We start from the raw sequence: 21,972 nt of genomic DNA, 5'->3' as shown, positions 1-21,972 counted from the left end.
AAAAGGAGTATGTTTCCCAAACAGCTTAAAATCCAGGAAAACGCACACTGCATCACTCTTTCCCAAACAAGCTCTTTCAACTGATGCGTTGAGAGCATTCTTTAAAGCAGAAAGGAAGGGCCTTTTCCAGTGAAATTCAGACGGGCATCTACAAAAGTCATATATATTGGATGCAGAGTGCAATAGCATGATGGACTTCATGTTCTCGATGAAAACCTTACATTTCAAAGAGACCTGAAGTAGGAATTTCACAAAAAGACGTGTTTGCGTCTCTCCTGTGAAAGGAGCTCTAACTTGTGTATTCAGTGCTTGAGAGTGTAACACTCTACATAGGTTACACAGCGTTTTGAGAGCACCAACATGCTTAAAACTGAAACTGCTACAAAGTGTGTGTAGCATACAGAAAGAAGGCTTGTCATTTCAAAGAAAGAAGAGGAAACCAAAATCCAGGTAGTGAAACGAGCACACCATTATGGGAGATGTGCATGTGGATAGCTTCAAGCAGCAGCTCTGTGTGGACACTTGGAAACAGCGCTCTGAAAAAATTTCTTAGGGGCGGGATTTGGGCAAAGTTGAAAGACCTTCCAAAACCCACCCTACGGAACTTAGCCAAACTATGAATGTTGCAATAAGCTCCTGAACGAAAGGTGCTTCTATGACACAACCCCCGAGCAGGTAGCTACATTCTGCACAGTACAAAATGCATATGAATTCCTGTCGGAAAAACTCACTCCAGAAGGATGAAATGCGTGTGTTTCTCTCTGAAAGAACACTCAGCCACTAGGCTTTTGCTTGCTCCTTCATAGTCTTTATAGAAACGTGTGTTTTCACTCCTGGAATACGTTTTGGGATGCATTGTTTCAATCTCTTGCAAGCCTCATGTTATATCTTACTCAATGTGAAAAAATAAGGAGTATGTTTCCCAAATCATTTGAAATCCAGGAAAAGGCACACTGCATCACTCTTGCTCAAACACGCTCTTTCTCCTAATGTGTTGAGAACTTTCAACAAACCGGAAAAGAAGGGCACTTTGTAGGTAAATTCAGATGGGCATGTACAAGAGTTCATTTCTATTGGTTGCAGAGTGCAAAAGCATGATTGACTTCATCTTCTCCATGAAACCCTTACATTTCCAAGTGACCTGAAGTAGGACATTTACAAAGGATGTGTTTGTGTGTCCGTAGTGAAACGAGCTCTAAGTTGTGTATTCAGTGTTGGAGTGTGACACGCTGTATATAGGATACACAACGATTTGAAGGCACCAACATGCTTCAGACTGAAACTGCTACAAGGTGTGTGTAGCATGCAGGAAGAAGGCTTGTCATTTCAAAGAGAGAAGAGGAAACCAAAATCCAGGTACTGAAACAAGCACACCAGAATGGGAGATGTGCATGTGGACAGCTTCAAGCAGCAGCTCTGTGTGGACTCTTGGAAACAGCGCTGTGAAAAAATTTCGTACGAAGCGGGATTTGGCCAAAGTTGAAAGACCTTCCAAAACCAACCCTAAAGAACTTAGCCAAACAATGAATGTTGCAATAAGCTCCTGCACGAAAGGTGCTCCTCTGACACAACCACCGAGCAGGTAGCTACATTCTGCACAGTACAAAATGCATATGAATTCCAGGCTGAAAACTCACTCCAGAAGGAGGAAATGCATGTGTTTCTCTCTGAAAGAACACTCAGCAACTAGGCTTTTGCTTGCTCCTTCAAAGTCTTTGTAGAAACGTGTGTTTTCACTGCTTGAATACGTTTTGAGATGCATTGTTTCAATCTCTTGCAAGCCTCATGTTGTTTCTTACACAATGTGGAAAAACACGCAGTATGTTCCCCAAATCACTTGAAATCCAGGGAATCGCACACTGCATCACTCTTGCCCAAACACGCTCTTTCACCTAATGCGTTGAGAACTTTCTTTAAAGCAGAAAGGAAGGACATTATGCAGTGAATTTGACGGGCATCTACAAAAGTCATTTCTATGGGTTGCAGAGCGCAAAAGCATGATTAATTTCATGTTCTCGATGAAACCCTTACATTTCCAAGTGACCTGAAGTAGGACTCTTACAAAAGGATGCGTTTGCATGTGTGTGCTGAAAGGAGCTCTAAGTTGTGTATTCAGTGTTGGATAGTGACACACTCTACATAGGTTACACAGCGTTTTGAAGGCACCAACATGCTTCAAACTGAAACTGCTACAAGGTGTGTGTAGCATGCAGAAAGAAGGCTTGTCATTTCAAAGAAAGAAGAGGAAACCAAAATCCAGGTAGTGTAACGAGAACACCAGTATGGGAGATGTGCATGTGGACAGGTTCAAAGAGAAGCTCTGTGTGGACACTTGGAAACATCGCTGTGACAAAATTTCGTACGAAGGGGCATTTGTCCAAAGTTGAAAGACCTTCCAAAACCAACCCTAAAGAACTTAGCTAAACAACGAATGTTGCAATCAGCTCCTGCACGAAAGGTGCTTCTATGACACAACCCCTGAACAGGTAGCTACATTCTGCGCAGTACAAAATGCATATGAACTCCAGGCTGAAAACTCACTCCAGAAGGAGGAAATGCATGTGTTTTGCTCTGAAACAACACTCAGGCACTAGGCTTTTGCTTGCCCCTTCAAAGTCTTTGTAGAAACGTGTGTTTTCACTGTTTGAATACGTTTTGAGATGCATTGTTTCAATCTCTTGCAAGCCTCATGTTGTTTCTTACACAATGTGGAAAAAAAAGGAGTATGTTTCCCAAACAGCTTAAAATCCAGGAAAACGCACACTGCATCACTCTTTCCCAAACAAGCTCTTTCAACTGATGCGTTGAGAGCATTCTTTAAAGCAGAAAGGAAGGGCCTTTTCCAGTGAAATTCAGACGGGCATCTACAAAAGTCATATATATTGGATGCAGAGTGCAATAGCATGATGGACTTCATGTTCTCGATGAAAACCTTACATTTCAAAGAGACCTGAAGTAGGAATTTCACAAAAAGACGTGTTTGCGTCTCTCCTGTGAAAGGAGCTCTAACTTGTGTATTCAGTGCTTGAGAGTGTAACACTCTACATAGGTTACACAGCGTTTTGAGAGCACCAACATGCTTAAAACTGAAACTGCTACAAAGTGTGTGTAGCATACAGAAAGAAGGCTTGTCATTTCAAAGAAAGAAGAGGAAACCAAAATCCAGGTAGTGAAACGAGCACACCATTATGGGAGATGTGCATGTGGATAGCTTCAAGCAGCAGCTCTGTGTGGACACTTGGAAACAGCGCTCTGAAAAAATTTCTTAGGGGCGGGATTTGGGCAAAGTTGAAAGACCTTCCAAAACCCACCCTACGGAACTTAGCCAAACTATGAATGTTGCAATAAGCTCCTGAACGAAAGGTGCTTCTATGACACAACCCCCGAGCAGGTAGCTACATTCTGCACAGTACAAAATGCATATGAATTCCTGTCGGAAAAACTCACTCCAGAAGGATGAAATGCGTGTGTTTCTCTCTGAAAGAACACTCAGCCACTAGGCTTTTGCTTGCTCCTTCATAGTCTTTATAGAAACGTGTGTTTTCACTCCTGGAATACGTTTTGGGATGCATTGTTTCAATCTCTTGCAAGCCTCATGTTATATCTTACTCAATGTGAAAAAATAAGGAGTATGTTTCCCAAATCATTTGAAATCCAGGAAAAGGCACACTGCATCACTCTTGCTCAAACACGCTCTTTCTCCTAATGTGTTGAGAACTTTCAACAAACCGGAAAAGAAGGGCACTTTGTAGGTAAATTCAGATGGGCATGTACAAGAGTTCATTTCTATTGGTTGCAGAGTGCAAAAGCATGATTGACTTCATCTTCTCCATGAAACCCTTACATTTCCAAGTGACCTGAAGTAGGACATTTACAAAGGATGTGTTTGTGTGTCCGTAGTGAAACGAGCTCTAAGTTGTGTATTCAGTGTTGGAGTGTGACACGCTGTATATAGGATACACAACGATTTGAAGGCACCAACATGCTTCAGACTGAAACTGCTACAAGGTGTGTGTAGCATGCAGGAAGAAGGCTTGTCATTTCAAAGAGAGAAGAGGAAACCAAAATCCAGGTACTGAAACAAGCACACCAGAATGGGAGATGTGCATGTGGACAGCTTCAAGCAGCAGCTCTGTGTGGACTCTTGGAAACAGCGCTGTGAAAAAATTTCGTACGAAGCGGGATTTGGCCAAAGTTGAAAGACCTTCCAAAACCAACCCTAAAGAACTTAGCCAAACAATGAATGTTGCAATAAGCTCCTGCACGAAAGGTGCTCCTCTGACACAACCACCGAGCAGGTAGCTACATTCTGCACAGTACAAAATGCATATGAATTCCAGGCTGAAAACTCACTCCAGAAGGAGGAAATGCATGTGTTTCTCTCTGAAAGAACACTCAGCAACTAGGCTTTTGCTTGCTCCTTCAAAGTCTTTGTAGAAACGTGTGTTTTCACTGCTTGAATACGTTTTGAGATGCATTGTTTCAATCTCTTGCAAGCCTCATGTTGTTTCTTACACAATGTGGAAAAACACGCAGTATGTTCCCCAAATCACTTGAAATCCAGGGAATCGCACACTGCATCACTCTTGCCCAAACACGCTCTTTCACCTAATGCGTTGAGAACTTTCTTTAAAGCAGAAAGGAAGGACATTATGCAGTGAATTTGACGGGCATCTACAAAAGTCATTTCTATGGGTTGCAGAGCGCAAAAGCATGATTAATTTCATGTTCTCGATGAAACCCTTACATTTCCAAGTGACCTGAAGTAGGACTCTTACAAAAGGATGCGTTTGCATGTGTGTGCTGAAAGGAGCTCTAAGTTGTGTATTCAGTGTTGGATAGTGACACACTCTACATAGGTTACACAGCGTTTTGAAGGCACCAACATGCTTCAAACTGAAACTGCTACAAGGTGTGTGTAGCATGCAGAAAGAAGGCTTGTCATTTCAAAGAAAGAAGAGGAAACCAAAATCCAGGTAGTGTAACGAGAACACCAGTATGGGAGATGTGCATGTGGACAGGTTCAAAGAGAAGCTCTGTGTGGACACTTGGAAACATCGCTGTGACAAAATTTCGTACGAAGGGGCATTTGTCCAAAGTTGAAAGACCTTCCAAAACCAACCCTAAAGAACTTAGCTAAACAACGAATGTTGCAATCAGCTCCTGCACGAAAGGTGCTTCTATGACACAACCCCTGAACAGGTAGCTACATTCTGCGCAGTACAAAATGCATATGAACTCCAGGCTGAAAACTCACTCCAGAAGGAGGAAATGCATGTGTTTTGCTCTGAAACAACACTCAGGCACTAGGCTTTTGCTTGCCCCTTCAAAGTCTTTGTAGAAACGTGTGTTTTCACTGTTTGAATACGTTTTGAGATGCATTGTTTCAATCTCTTGCAAGCCTCATGTTGTTTCTTACACAATGTGGAAAAAAAAGGAGTATGTTTCCCAAACAGCTTAAAATCCAGGAAAACGCACACTGCATCACTCTTTCCCAAACACGCTCTTTCAACTGATGCGTTGAGAGCATTCTTTAAAGCAGAAAGGAAGGGCCTTTTCCAGTGAAATTCAGACGGGCATCTACAAAAGTCATATATATTGGATGCAGAGTGCAATAGCATGATGGACTTCATGTTCTCGATGAAAACCTTACATTTCAAAGAGACCTGAAGTAGGAATTTCACAAAAAGACGTGTTTGCGTCTCTCCTGTGAAAGGAGCTCTAACTTGTGTATTCAGTGCTTGAGAGTGTAACACTCTACATAGGTTACACAGCGTTTTGAGAGCACCAACATGCTTAAAACTGAAACTGCTACAAAGTGTGTGTAGCATACAGAAAGAAGGCTTGTCATTTCAAAGAAAGAAGAGGAAACCAAAATCCAGGTAGTGAAACGAGCACACCATTATGGGAGATGTGCATGTGGATAGCTTCAAGCAGCAGCTCTGTGTGGACACTTGGAAACAGCGCTCTGAAAAAATTTCTTAGGGGCGGGATTTGGGCAAAGTTGAAAGACCTTCCAAAACCCACCCTACGGAACTTAGCCAAACTATGAATGTTGCAATAAGCTCCTGAACGAAAGGTGCTTCTATGACACAACCCCCGAGCAGGTAGCTACATTCTGCACAGTACAAAATGCATATGAATTCCTGTCGGAAAACCCACTCCAGAAGGATGAAATGCGTGTGTTTCTCTCTGAAAGAACACTCAGCCACTAGGCTTTTGCTTGCTCCTTCAAAGTCTTTATAGAAACGTGTGTTTTCACTCCTGGAATACGTTTTGGGATGCATTGTTTCAATCTCTTGCAAGCCTCATGTTATATCTTACTCAATGTGAAAAAATAAGGAGTATGTTTCCCAAATCATTTGAAATCCAGGAAAAGGCACACTGCATCACTCTTGCTCAAACACGCTCTTTCTCCTAATGTGTTGAGAACTTTCAACAAACCGGAAAAGAAGGGCACTTTGTAGGTAAATTCAGATGGGCATGTACAAGAGTTCATTTCTATTGGTTGCAGAGTGCAAAAGCATGATTGACTTCATCTTCTCCATGAAACCCTTACATTTCCAAGTGACCTGAAGTAGGACATTTACAAAGGATGTGTTTGTGTGTCCGTAGTGAAACGAGCTCTAAGTTGTGTATTCAGTGTTGGAGTGTGACACGCTGTATATAGGATACACAACGATTTGAAGGCACCAACATGCTTCAGACTGAAACTGCTACAAGGTGTGTGTAGCATGCAGGAAGAAGGCTTGTCATTTCAAAGAGAGAAGAGGAAACCAAAATCCAGGTACTGAAACAAGCACACCAGAATGGGAGATGTGCATGTGGACAGCTTCAAGCAGCAGCTCTGTGTGGACTCTTGGAAACAGCGCTGTGAAAAATTTCGTACGAAGCGGGATTTGGCCAAAGTTGAAAGACCTTCCAAAACCAACCCTAAAGAACTTAGCCAAACAATGAATGTTGCAATAAGCTCCTGCACGAAAGGTGCTCCTCTGACACAACCCCCGAGCAGGTAGCTACATTCTGCACAGTACAAAATGCATATGAATTCCAGGCTGAAAACTCACTCCAGAAGGAGGAAATGCATGTGTTTCTCTCTGAAAGAACACTCAGCAACTAGGCTTTTGCTTGCTCCTTCAAAGTCTTTGTAGAAACGTGTGTTTTCACTGCTTGAATACGTTTTGAGATGCATTGTTTCAATCTCTTGCAAGCCTCATGTTGTTTCTTACACAATGTGGAAAAACACGGAGTATGTTCCCCAAATCACTTGAAATCCAGGGAAACGCACACTGCATCACTCTTGCCCAAACACGCTCTTTCACCTAATGCGTTGAGAACTTTCTTTAAAGCAGAAAGGAAGGGCATTATGCAGTGAATTTGACGGGCATCTACAAAAGTCATTTCTATGGGTTGCAGAGCGCAAAAGCATGATTAATTTCATGTTCTCGATGAAACCCTTACATTTCCAAGTGACCTGAAGTAGGACTCTTACAAAAGGATGCGTTTGCATGTGTGTGCTGAAAGGAGCTCTAAGTTGTGTATTCAGTGTTGGATAGTGACACACTCTACATAGGTTACACAGCGTTTTGAAGGCACCAACATGCTTCAAACTGAAACTGCTACAAGGTGTGTGTAGCATGCAGAAAGAAGGCTTGTCATTTCAAAGAAAGAAGAGGAAACCAAAATCCAGGTAGTGTAACGAGAACACCAGTATGGGAGATGTGCATGTGGACAGGTTCAAAGAGAAGCTCTGTGTGGACACTTGGAAACATCGCTGTGACAAAATTTCGTACGAAGGGGCATTTGTCCAAAGTTGAAAGACCTTCCAAAACCAACCCTAAAGAACTTAGCTAAACAACGAATGTTGCAATCAGCTCCTGCACGAAAGGTGCTTCTATGACACAACCCCTGAACAGGTAGCTACATTCTGCGCAGTACAAAATGCATATGAACTCCAGGCTGAAAACTCACTCCAGAAGGAGGAAATGCATGTGTTTTGCTCTGAAACAACACTCAGGCACTAGGCTTTTGCTTGCCCCTTCAAAGTCCTTGTAGAAACGTGTGTTTTCACTGTTTGAATACGTTTTGAGATGCATTGTTTCAATCTCTTGCAAGCCTCATGTTGTTTCTTACACAATGTGGAAAAAAAAGGAGTATGTTTCCCAAACAGCTTAAAATCCAGGAAAACGCACACTGCATCACTCTTTCCCAAACACGCTCTTTCAACTGATGCGTTGAGAGCATTCTTTAAAGCAGAAAGGAAGGGCCTTTTCCAGTGAAATTCAGACGGGCATCTACAAAAGTCATATATATTGGATGCAGAGTGCAATAGCATGATGGACTTCATGTTCTCGATGAAAACCTTACATTTCAAAGAGACCTGAAGTAGGAATTTCACAAAAAGACGTGTTTGCGTCTCTCCTGTGAAAGGAGCTCTAACTTGTGTATTCAGTGCTTGAGAGTGTAACACTCTACATAGGTTACACAGCGTTTTGAGAGCACCAACATGCTTAAAACTGAAACTGCTACAAAGTGTGTGTAGCATACAGAAAGAAGGCTTGTCATTTCAAAGAAAGAAGAGGAAACCAAAATCCAGGTAGTGAAACGAGCACACCATTATGGGAGATGTGCATGTGGATAGCTTCAAGCAGCAGCTCTGTGTGGACACTTGGAAACAGCGCTCTGAAAAAATTTCTTAGGGGCGGGATTTGGGCAAAGTTGAAAGACCTTCCAAAACCCACCCTACGGAACTTAGCCAAACTATGAATGTTGCAATAAGCTCCTGAACGAAAGGTGCTTCTATGACACAACCCCCGAGCAGGTAGCTACATTCTGCACAGTACAAAATGCATATGAATTCCTGTCGGAAAAACTCACTCCAGAAGGATGAAATGCGTGTGTTTCTCTCTGAAAGAACACTCAGCCACTAGGCTTTTGCTTGCTCCTTCATAGTCTTTATAGAAACGTGTGTTTTCACTCCTGGAATACGTTTTGGGATGCATTGTTTCAATCTCTTGCAAGCCTCATGTTATATCTTACTCAATGTGAAAAAATAAGGAGTATGTTTCCCAAATCATTTGAAATCCAGGAAAAGGCACACTGCATCACTCTTGCTCAAACACGCTCTTTCCCTTATGTGTTGAGAACTTTCAACAAACCGGAAAAGAAGGGCACTTTGTAGGTAAATTCAGATGGGCATGTACAAGAGTTCATTTCTATTGGTTGCAGAGTGCAAAAGCATGATTGACTTCATCTTCTCCATGAAACCCTTACATTTCCAAGTGACCTGAAGTAGGACATTTACAAAGGATGTGTTTGTGTGTCCGTAGTGAAACGAGCTCTAAGTTGTGTATTCAGTGTTGGAGTGTGACACGCTGTATATAGGATACACAACGATTTGAAGGCACCAACATGCTTCAGACTGAAACTGCTACAAGGTGTGTGTAGCATGCAGGAAGAAGGCTTGTCATTTCAAAGAGAGAAGAGGAAACCAAAATCCAGGTACTGAAACAAGCACACCAGAATGGGAGATGTGCATGTGGACAGCTTCAAGCAGCAGCTCTGTGTGGACTCTTGGAAACAGCGCTGTGAAAAAATTTCGTACGAAGCGGGATTTGGCCAAAGTTGAAAGACCTTCCAAAACCAACCCTAAAGAACTTAGCCAAACAATGAATGTTGCAATAAGCTCCTGCACGAAAGGTGCTCCTCTGACACAACCACCGAGCAGGTAGCTACATTCTGCACAGTACAAAATGCATATGAATTCCAGGCTGAAAACTCACTCCAGAAGGAGGAAATGCATGTGTTTCTCTCTGAAAGAACACTCAGCAACTAGGCTTTTGCTTGCTCCTTCAAAGTCTTTGTAGAAACGTGTGTTTTCACTGCTTGAATACGTTTTGAGATGCATTGTTTCAATCTCTTGCAAGCCTCATGTTGTTTCTTACACAATGTGGAAAAACACGCAGTATGTTCCCCAAATCACTTGAAATCCAGGGAATCGCACACTGCATCACTCTTGCCCAAACACGCTCTTTCACCTAATGCGTTGAGAACTTTCTTTAAAGCAGAAAGGAAGGACATTATGCAGTGAATTTGACGGGCATCTACAAAAGTCATTTCTATGGGTTGCAGAGCGCAAAAGCATGATTAATTTCATGTTCTCGATGAAACCCTTACATTTCCAAGTGACCTGAAGTAGGACTCTTACAAAAGGATGCGTTTGCATGTGTGTGCTGAAAGGAGCTCTAAGTTGTGTATTCAGTGTTGGATAGTGACACACTCTACATAGGTTACACAGCGTTTTGAAGGCACCAACATGCTTCAAACTGAAACTGCTACAAGGTGTGTGTAGCATGCAGAAAGAAGGCTTGTCATTTCAAAGAAAGAAGAGGAAACCAAAATCCAGGTAGTGTAACGAGAACACCAGTATGGGAGATGTGCATGTGGACAGGTTCAAAGAGAAGCTCTGTGTGGACACTTGGAAACATCGCTGTGACAAAATTTCGTACGAAGGGGCATTTGTCCAAAGTTGAAAGACCTTCCAAAACCAACCCTAAAGAACTTAGCTAAACAACGAATGTTGCAATCAGCTCCTGCACGAAAGGTGCTTCTATGACACAACCCCTGAACAGGTAGCTACATTCTGCGCAGTACAAAATGCATATGAACTCCAGGCTGAAAACTCACTCCAGAAGGAGGAAATGCATGTGTTTTGCTCTGAAACAACACTCAGGCACTAGGCTTTTGCTTGCCCCTTCAAAGTCCTTGTAGAAACGTGTGTTTTCACTGTTTGAATACGTTTTGAGATGCATTGTTTCAATCTCTTGCAAGCCTCATGTTGTTTCTTACACAATGTGGAAAAAAAAGGAGTATGTTTCCCAAACAGCTTAAAATCCAGGAAAACGCACACTGCATCACTCTTTCCCAAACACGCTCTTTCAACTGATGCGTTGAGAGCATTCTTTAAAGCAGAAAGGAAGGGCCTTTTCCAGTGAAATTCAGACGGGCATCTACAAAAGTCATATATATTGGATGCAGAGTGCAATAGCATGATGGACTTCATGTTCTCGATGAAAACCTTACATTTCAAAGAGACCTGAAGTAGGAATTTCACAAAAAGACGTGTTTGCTCCTCTCCTGTGAAAGGAGCTCTAACTTGTGTATTCAGTGCTTGAGAGTGTAACACTCTACATAGGTTACACAGCGTTTTGAGAGCACCAACATGCTTAAAACTGAAACTGCTACAAAGTGTGTGTAGCATACAGAAAGAAGGCTTGTCATTTCAAAGAAAGAAGAGGAAACCAAAATCCAGGTAGTGAAACGAGCACACCATTATGGGAGATGTGCATGTGGATAGCTTCAAGCAGCAGCTCTGTGTGGACACTTGGAAACAGCGCTCTGAAAAAATTTCTTAGGGGCGGGATTTGGGCAAAGTTGAAAGACCTTCCAAAACCCACCCTACGGAACTTAGCCAAACTATGAATGTTGCAATAAGCTCCTGAACGAAAGGTGCTTCTATGACACAACCCCCGAGCAGGTAGCTACATTCTGCACAGTACAAAATGCATATGAATTCCTGTCGGAAAACTCACTCCAGAAGGATGAAATGCGTGTGTTTCTCTCTGAAAGAACACTCAGCCACTAGGCTTTTGCTTGCTCCTTCAAAGTCTTTATAGAAACGTGTGTTTTCACTCCTGGAATACGTTTTGGGATGCATTGTTTCAATCTCTTGCAAGCCTCATGTTATATCTTACTCAATGTGAAAAAATAAGGAGTATGTTTCCCAAATCATTTGAAATCCAGGAAAAGGCACACTGCATCACTCTTGCTCAAACACGCTCTTTCTCCTAATGTGTTGAGAACTTTCAACAAACCGGAAAAGAAGGGCACTTTGTAGGTAAATTCAGATGGGCATGTACAAGAGTTCATTTCTATTGGTTGCAGAGTGCAAAAGCATGATTGACTTCATCTTCTCCATGAAACCCTTACATTTCCAAGTGACCTGAAGTAGGACATTTACAAAGGATGTGTTTGTGTGTCCGTAGTGAAACGAGCTCTAAGTTGTGTATTCAGTGTTGGAGTGTGACACGCTGTATATAGGATACACAACGATTTGAAGGCACCAACATGCTTCAGACTGAAACTGCTACAAGGTGTGTGTAGCATGCAGGAAGAAGGCTTGTCATTTCAAAGAGAGAAGAGGAAACCAAAATCCAGGTACTGAAACAAGCACACCAGAATGGGAGATGTGCATGTGGACAGCTTCAAGCAGCAGCTCTGTGTGGACTCTTGGAAACAGCGCTGTGAAAAATTTCCTACGAAGCGGGATTTGGCCAAAGTTGAAAGACCTTCCAAAACCAACCCTAAAGAACTTAGCCAAACAATGAATGTTGCAATAAGCTCCTGCACGAAAGGTGCTCCTCTGACACAACCCCCGAGCAGGTAGCTACATTCTGCACAGTACAAAATGCATATGAATTCCAGGCTGAAAACTCACTCCAGAAGGAGGAAATGCATGTGTTTCTCTCTGAAAGAACACTCAGCAACTAGGCTTTTGCTTGCTCCTTCAAAGTCTTTGTAGAAACGTGTGTTTTCACTGCTTGAATACGTTTTGAGATGCATTGTTTCAATCTCTTGCAAGCCTCATGTTGTTTCTTACACAATGTGGAAAAACACGCAGTATGTTCCCCAAATCACTTGAAATCCAGGGAAACGCACACTGCATCACTCTTGCCCAAACACGCTCTTTCACCTAATGCGTTGAGAACTTTCTTTAAAGCAGAAAGGAAGGGCATTATGCAGTGAATTTGATGGGCATCTACAAAAGTCATTTCTATGGGTTGCAGAGCGCAAAAGCATGATTAATTTCATGTTCTCGATGAAACCCTTACATTTCCAAGTGACCTGAAGTAGGACTCTTACAAAAGGATGCGTTTGCATGTGTGTGCTGAAAGGAGCTCTAAGTTGTGTATTCAGTGTTGGATAGTGACACACTCTACATAGGTTACACAGCGTTTTGAAGGCACCAACATGCTTCAAACTGAAACTGCTACAAGGTGTGTGTAGCATGCAGAAAGAAGGCTTGTCATTTCAAAGAAAGAAGAGGAAACCAAAATCCAGGTAGTGTAACGAGAACACCAGTATGGGAGATGTGCATGTGGACAGGTTCAAAGAGAAGCTCTGTGTGGACACTTGGAAACATCGCTGTGACAAAATTTCGTACGAAGGGGCATTTGTCCAAAGTTGAAAGACCTTCCAAAACCAACCCTAAAGAACTTAGCTAAACAACGAATGTTGCAATCAGCTCCTGCACGAAAGGTGCTTCTATGACACAACCCCTGAACAGGTAGCTACATTCTGCGCAGTACAAAATGCATATGAACTCCAGGCTGAAAACTCACTCCAGAAGGAGGAAATGCATGTGTTTTGCTCTGAAACAACACTCAGGCACTAGGCTTTTGCTTGCCCCTTCAAAGTCCTTGTAGAAACGTGTGTTTTCACCGTTTGAATACGTTTTGAGATGCATTGTTTCAATCTCTTGCAAGCCTCATGTTGTTTCTTACACAATGTGGAAAAAAAAGGAGTATGTTTCCCAAACAGCTTAAAATCCAGGAAAACGCACACTGCATCACTCTTTCCCAAACACGCTCTTTCAACTGATGCGTTGAGAGCATTCTTTAAAGCAGAAAGGAAGGGCCTTTTCCAGTGAAATTCAGACGGGCATCTACAAAAGTCATATATATTGGATGCAGAGTGCAATAGCATGATGGACTTCATGTTCTCGATGAAAACCTTACATTTCAAAGAGACCTGAAGTAGGAATTTCACAAAAAGACGTGTTTGCTCCTCTCCTGTGAAAGGAGCTCTAACTTGTGTATTCAGTGCTTGAGAGTGTAACACTCTACATAGGTTACACAGCGTTTTGAGAGCACCAACATGCTTAAAACTGAAACTGCTACAAAGTGTGTGTAGCATACAGAAAGAAGGCTTGTCATTTCAAAGAAAGAAGAGGAAACCAAAATCCAGGTAGTGAAACGAGCACACCATTATGGGAGATGTGCATGTGGATAGCTTCAAGCAGCAGCTCTGTGTGGACACTTGGAAACAGCGCTCTGAAAAAATTTCTTAGGGGCGGGATTTGGGCAAAGTTGAAAGACCTTCCAAAACCCACCCTACGGAACTTAGCCAAACTATGAATGTTGCAATAAGCTCCTGAACGAAAGGTGCTTCTATGACACAACCCCCGAGCAGGTAGCTACATTCTGCACAGTACAAAATGCATATGAATTCCTGTCGGAAAACTCACTCCAGAAGGATGAAATGCGTGTGTTTCTCTCTGAAAGAACACTCAGCCACTAGGCTTTTGCTTGCTCCTTCAAAGTCTTTATAGAAACGTGTGTTTTCACTCCTGGAATACGTTTTGGGATGCATTGTTTCAATCTCTTGCAAGCCTCATGTTATATCTTACTCAATGTGAAAAAATAAGGAGTATGTTTCCCAAATCATTTGAAATCCAGGAAAAGGCACACTGCATCACTCTTGCTCAAACACGCTCTTTCTCCTAATGTGTTGAGAACTTTCAACAAACCGGAAAAGAAGGGCACTTTGTAGGTAAATTCAGATGGGCATGTACAAGAGTTCATTTCTATTGGTTGCAGAGTGCAAAAGCATGATTGACTTCATCTTCTCCATGAAACCCTTACATTTCCAAGTGACCTGAAGTAGGACATTTACAAAGGATGTGTTTGTGTGTCCGTAGTGAAACGAGCTCTAAGTTGTGTATTCAGTGTTGGAGTGTGACACGCTGTATATAGGATACACAACGATTTGAAGGCACCAACATGCTTCAGACTGAAACGGCTACAAGGTGTGTGTAGCATGCAGGAAGAAGGCTTGTCATTTCAAAGAGAGAAGAGGAAACCAAAATCCAGGTACTGAAACAAGCACACCAGAATGGGAGATGTGCATGTGGACAGCTTCAAGCAGCAGCTCTGTGTGGACTCTTGGAAACAGCGCTGTGAAAAATTTCGTACGAAGCGGGATTTGGCCAAAGTTGAAAGACCTTCCAAAACCAACCCTAAAGAACTTAGCCAAACAATGAATGTTGCAATAAGCTCCTGCACGAAAGGTGCTCCTCTGACACAACCCCCGAGCAGGTAGCTACATTCTGCACAGTACAAAATGCATATGAATTCCAGGCTGAAAACTCACTCCAGAAGGAGGAAATGCATGTGTTTCTCTCTGAAAGAACACTCAGCAACTAGGCTTTTGCTTGCTCCTTCAAAGTCTTTGTAGAAACGTGTGTTTTCACTGCTTGAATACGTTTTGAGATGCATTGTTTCAATCTCTTGCAAGCCTCATGTTGTTTCTTACACAATGTGGAAAAACACGCAGTATGTTCCCCAAATCACTTGAAATCCAGGGAAACGCACACTGCATCACTCTTGCCCAAACACGCTCTTTCACCTAATGCGTTGAGAACTTTCTTTAAAGCAGAAAGGAAGGGCATTATGCAGTGAATTTGACGGGCATCTACAAAAGTCATTTCTATGGGTTGCAGAGCGCAAAAGCATGATTAATTTCATGTTCTCGATGAAACCCTTACATTTCCAAGTGACCTGAAGTAGGACTCTTACAAAAGGATGCGTTTGCATGTGTGTGCTGAAAGGAGCTCTAAGTTGTGTATTCAGTGTTGGATAGTGACACACTCTACATAGGTTACACAGCGTTTTGAAGGCACCAACATGCTTCAAACTGAAACTGCTACAAGGTGTGTGTAGCATGCAGAAAGAAGGCTTGTCATTTCAAAGAAAGAAGAGGAAACCAAAATCCAGGTAGTGTAACGAGAACACCAGTATGGGAGATGTGCATGTGGACAGGTTCAAAGAGAAGCTCTGTGTGGACACTTGGAAACATCGCTGTGACAAAATTTCGTACGAAGGGGCATTTGTCCAAAGTTGAAAGACCTTCCAAAACCAACCCTAAAGAACTTAGCTAAACAACGAATGTTGCAATCAGCTCCTGCACGAAAGGTGCTTCTATGACACAACCCCTGAACAGGTAGCTACATTCTGCGCAGTACAAAATGCATATGAACTCCAGGCTGAAAACTCACTCCAGAAGGAGGAAATGCATGTGTTTTGCTCTGAAACAACACTCAGGCACTAGGCTTTTGCTTGCCCCTTCAAAGTCCTTGTAGAAACGTGTGTTTTCACTGTTTGAATACGTTTTGAGATGCATTGTTTCAATCTCTTGCAAGCCTCATGTTGTTTCTTACACAATGTGGAAAAAAAAGGAGTATGTTTCCCAAACAGCTTAAAATCCAGGAAAACGCACACTGCATCACTCTTTCCCAAACACGCTCTTTCAACTGATGCGTTGAGAGCATTCTTTAAAGCAGAAAGGAAGGGCCTTTTCCAGTGAAATTCAGACGGGCATCTACAAAAGTCATATATATTGGATGCAGAGTGCAATAGCATGATGGACTTCATGTTCTCGATGAAAACCTTACATTTCAAAGAGACCTGAAGTAGGAATTTCACAAAAAGACGTGTTTGCTCCTCTCCTGTGAAAGGAGCTCTAACTTGTGTATTCAGTGCTTGAGAGTGTAACACTCTACATAGGTTACACAGCGTTTTGAGAGCACCAACATGCTTAAAACTGAAACTGCTACAAAGTGTGTGTAGCATACAGAAAGAAGGCTTGTCATTTCAAAGAAAGAAGAGGAAACCAAAATCCAGGTAGTGAAACGAGCACACCATTATGGGAGATGTGCATGTGGATAGCTTCAAGCAGCAGCTCTGTGTGGACACTTGGAAACAGCGCTCTGAAAAAATTTCTTAGGGGCGGGATTTGGGCAAAGTTGAAAGACCTTCCAAAACCCACCCTACGGAACTTAGCCAAACTATGAATGTTGCAATAAGCTCCTGAACGAAAGGTGCTTCTATGACACAACCCCCGAGCAGGTAGCTACATTCTGCACAGTACAAAATGCATATGAATTCCTGTCGGAAAACTCACTCCAGAAGGATGAAATGCGTGTGTTTCTCTCTGAAAGAACACTCAGCCACTAGGCTTTTGCTTGCTCCTTCAAAGTCTTTATAGAAACGTGTGTTTTCACTCCTGGAATACGTTTTGGAATGCATTGTTTCAATCTCTTGCAAGCCTCATGTTATATCTTACTCAATGTGAAAAAATAAGGAGTATGTTTCCCAAATCATTTGAAATCCAGGAAAAGGCACACTGCATCACTCTTGCTCAAACACGCTCTTTCACCTAATGCGTTGAGAACATTCTTTAAAGCAGAAAGGAAGGGCATTATGCAGTGAATTTGACGGGCATCTACAAAAGTCATTTCTATGGGTTGCAGAGCGCAAAAGCATGATTAAGTTCATGTTCTCGATGAAACCCTTACATTTCCAAGTGACCTGAAGTAGGAGTTTTACAAAAGGATGCGTTTGCGTGTGTGTGCTGAAACGAGCTCTAAGTTGTGTATTCAGTGTTGGATAGTGACACACTCTACATAGGTTACACAGCGTTTTGAAGGCACCAACATGCTTCAGACTGAAACTGCTACAAGGTGTGTGTAGCATGCAGGAAGACGGCTTGTCATTTCAAAGAGAGAAGAGGAAACCAAAATCCAGGTACTGAAACAAGCACACCAGAATGGGAGATGTGCATGTGGACAGCTTCAAGCAGCAGCTCTGTGTGGACTCTTGGAAACAGCGCTGTGAAAAAATTTCGTACGAAGCGGGATTTGGCCAAAGTTGAAAGACCTTCCAAAACCAACCCTAAAGAACTTAGCCAAACAATGAATGTTGCAATAAGCTCCTGCACGAAAGGTGCTCCTCTGACACAACCACCGAGCAGGTAGCTACATTCTGCACAGTACAAAATGCATATGAATTCCAGGCTGAAAACTCACTCCAGAAGGAGGAAATGCATGTGTTTCTCTCTGAAAGAACACTCAGCAACTAGGCTTTTGCTTGCTCCTTCAAAGTCTTTGTAGAAACGTGTGTTTTCACTGCTTGAATACGTTTTGAGATGCATTGTTTCAATCTCTTGAAAGCCTCATGTTGTTTCTTACACAATGTGGAAAAACACGCAGTATGTTCCCCAAATCACTTGAAATCCAGGGAATCGCACACTGCATCACTCTTGCCCAAACACGCTCTTTCACCTAATGCGTTGAGAACTTTCTTTAAAGCAGAAAGGAAGGACATTATGCAGTGAATTTGACGGGCATCTACAAAAGTCATTTCTATGGGTTGCAGAGCGCAAAAGCATGATTAATTTCATGTTCTCGATGAAACCCTTACATTTCCAAGTGACCTGAAGTAGGACTCTTACAAAAGGATGCGTTTGCATGTGTGTGCTGAAAGGAGCTCTAAGTTGTGTATTCAGTGTTGGATAGTGACACACTCTACATAGGTTACACAGCGTTTTGAAGGCACCAACATGCTTCAAACTGAAACTGCTACAAGGTGTGTGTAGCATGCAGAAAGAAGGCTTGTCATTTCAAAGAAAGAAGAGGAAACCAAAATCCAGGTAGTGTAACGAGAACACCAGTATGGGAGATGTGCATGTGGACAGGTTCAAAGAGAAGCTCTGTGTGGACACTTGGAAACATCGCTGTGACAAAATTTCGTACGAAGGGGCATTTGTCCAAAGTTGAAAGACCTTCCAAAACCAACCCTAAAGAACTTAGCTAAACAACGAATGTTGCAATCAGCTCCTGCACGAAAGGTGCTTCTATGACACAACCCCTGAACAGGTAGCTACATTCTGCGCAGTACAAAATGCATATGAACTCCAGGCTGAAAACTCACTCCAGAAGGAGGAAATGCATGTGTTTTGCTCTGAAACAACACTCAGGCACTAGGCTTTTGCTTGCTCCTTCAAAGTCTTTGTAGAAACGTGTGTTTTCACTGTTTGAATACGTTTTGAGATGCATTGTTTCAATCTCTTGCAAGCCTCATGTTGTTTCTTACACAATGTGGAAAAAAAAGGAGTATGTTTCCCAAACAGCTTAAAATCCAGGAAAACGCACACTGCATCACTCTTTCCCAAACACGCTCTTTCAACTGATGCGTTGAGAGCATTCTTTAAAGCAGAAAGGAAGGGCCTTTTCCAGTGAAATTCAGACGGGTATCTACAAAAGTCATATATATTGGATGCAGAGTGCAATAGCATGATGGACTTCATGTTCTCGATGAAAACCTTACATTTCAAAGAGACCTGAAGTAGGAATTTCACAAAAAGACGTGTTTGCGTCTCTCCTGTGAAAGGAGCTCTAACTTGTGTATTCAGTGCTTGAGAGTGTAACACTCTACATAGGTTACACAGCGTTTTGAGAGCACCAACATGCTTAAAACTGAAACTGCTACAAAGTGTGTGTAGCATACAGAAAGAAGGCTTGTCATTTCAAAGAAAGAAGAGGAAACCAAAATCCAGGTAGTGAAACGAGCACACCATTATGGGAGATGTGCATGTGGATAGCTTCAAGCAGCAGCTCTGTGTGGACACTTGGAAACAGCGCTCTGAAAAAATTTCTTAGGGGCGGGATTTGGGCAAAGTTGAAAGACCTTCCAAAACCCACCCTACGGAACTTAGCCAAACTATGAATGTTGCAATAAGCTCCTGAACGAAAGGTGCTTCTATGACACAACCCCCGAGCAGGTAGCTACATTCTGCACAGTACAAAATGCATATGAATTCCTGTCGGAAAACTCACTCCAGAAGGATGAAATGCGTGTGTTTCTCTCTGAAAGAACACTCAGCCACTAGGCTTTTGCTTGCTCCTTCAAAGTCTTTATAGAAACGTGTGTTTTCACTCCTGGAATACGTTTTGGGATGCATTGTTTCAATCTCTTGCAAGCCTCATGTTATATCTTACTCAATGTGAAAAAATAAGGAGTATGTTTCCCAAATCATTTGAAATCCAGGAAAAGGCACACTGCATCACTCTTGCTCAAACACGCTCTTTCTCCTAATGTGTTCAGAACTTTCAACAAACCGGAAAAGAAGGGCACTTTGTAGGTAAATTCAGATGGGCATGTACAAGAGTTCATTTCTATTGGTTGCAGAGTGCAAAAGCATGATTGACTTCATCTTCTCCATGAAACCCTTACATTTCCAAGTGACCTGAAGTAGGACATTTACAAAGGATGTGTTTGTGTGTCCGTAGTGAAACGAGCTCTAAGTTGTGTATTCAGTGTTGGAGTGTGACACGCTGTATATAGGATACACAACGATTTGAAGGCACCAACATGCTTCAGACTGAAACTGCTACAAGGTGTGTGTAGCATGCAGGAAGAAGGCTTGTCATTTCAAAGAGAGAAGAGGAAAGCAAAATCCAGGTACTGAAACAAGCACACCAGAATGGGAGATGTGCATGTGGACAGCTTCAAGCAGCAGCTCTGTGTGGACTCTTGGAAACAGTGCTGTGAAAAAATTTCGTACGAAGCGGGATTTGGCCAAAGTTGAAAGACCTTCCAAAACCAACCCTAAAGAACTTAGCCAAACAATGAATGTTGCAATATGCTCCTGCACGAAAGGTGCTCCTCTGACACAACCCCCGAGCAGGTAGCTACATTCTGCACAGTACAAAATGCATATGAATTCCAGGCTGAAAACTCACTCCAGAAGGAGGAAATGCATGTGTTTCTCTCTGAAAGAACACTCAGGAACTAGGCTTTTGCTTGCTCCTTCAAAGTCTTTGTAGAAACGTGTGTTTTCACTGCTTGAATACGTTTTGAGATGCATTGTTTCAATCTCTTGCAAGCCTCATGTTGTTTCTTACACAATGTGGAAAAACACGGAGTATGTTCCCCAAATCACTTGAAATCCAGGGACATGCACACTGCATCACTCTTGCCCAAACACGCTCTTTCACCTAATGTGTTGAGAACTTTCTTTAAAGCAGAAAGGAAGGGCATTATGCAGTGAATTTGACGGGCATCTACAAAAGTCATTTCTATGGGTTGCAGAGCGCAAAAGCATGATTAATTTCATGTTCTCGATGAAACCCTTACATTTCCAAGTGACCTGAAGTAGGACTCTTACAAAAGGATGCGTTTGCATGTGTGTGCTGAAAGGAGCTCTAAGTTGTGTATTCAGTGTTGGATAGTGACACACTCTACATAGGTTACACAGCGTTTTGAAGGCACCAACATGCTTCAAACTGAAACTGCTACAAGGTGTGTGTAGCATGCAGAAAGAAGGCTTGTCATTTCAAAGAAAGAAGAGGAAACCAAAATCCAGGTAGTGTAACGAGAACACCAGTATGGGAGATGTGCATGTGGACAGGTTCAAAGAGAAGCTCTGTGTGGACACTTGGAAACATCGCTGTGACAAAATTTCGTACGAAGGGGCATTTGTCCAAAGTTGAAAGACCTTCCAAAACCAACCCTAAAGAACTTAGCTAAACAACGAATGTTGCAATCAGCTCCTGCACGAAAGGTGCTTCTATGACACAACCCCTGAACAGGTAGCTACATTCTGCGCAGTACAAAATGCATATGAACTCCAGGCTGAAAACTCACTCCAGAAGGAGGAAATGCATGTGTTTTGCTCTGAAACAACACTCAGGCACTAGGCTTTTGCTTGCCCCTTCAAAGTCTTTGTAGAAACGTGTGTTTTCACTGTTTGAATACGTTTTGAGATGCATTGTTTCAATCTCTTGCAAGCCTCATGTTGTTTCTTACACAATGTGGAAAAAAAAGGAGTATGTTTCCCAAACAGCTTAAAATCCAGGAAAACGCACACTGCATCACTCTTTCCCAAACACGCTCTTTCAACTGATGCGATGAGAGCATTCTTTAAAGCAGAAAGGAAGGGCCTTTTCCAGTGAAATTCAGACGGGCATCTACAAAAGTCATATATATTGGATGCAGAGTGCAATAGCATGATGGACTTCATGTTCTCGATGAAAACCTTACATTTCAAAGAGACCTGAAGTAGGAATTTCACAAA

This window comes from Miniopterus schreibersii, assembly GCF_964146895.1.
Source record: "Miniopterus schreibersii genome assembly, chromosome: 9".
Taxonomy (NCBI): domain Eukaryota; kingdom Metazoa; phylum Chordata; class Mammalia; order Chiroptera; family Miniopteridae; genus Miniopterus; species Miniopterus schreibersii.
The sequence above is the reverse complement of the archived record's forward strand: the minus strand, read 5'-3'. Positions refer to the sequence as shown.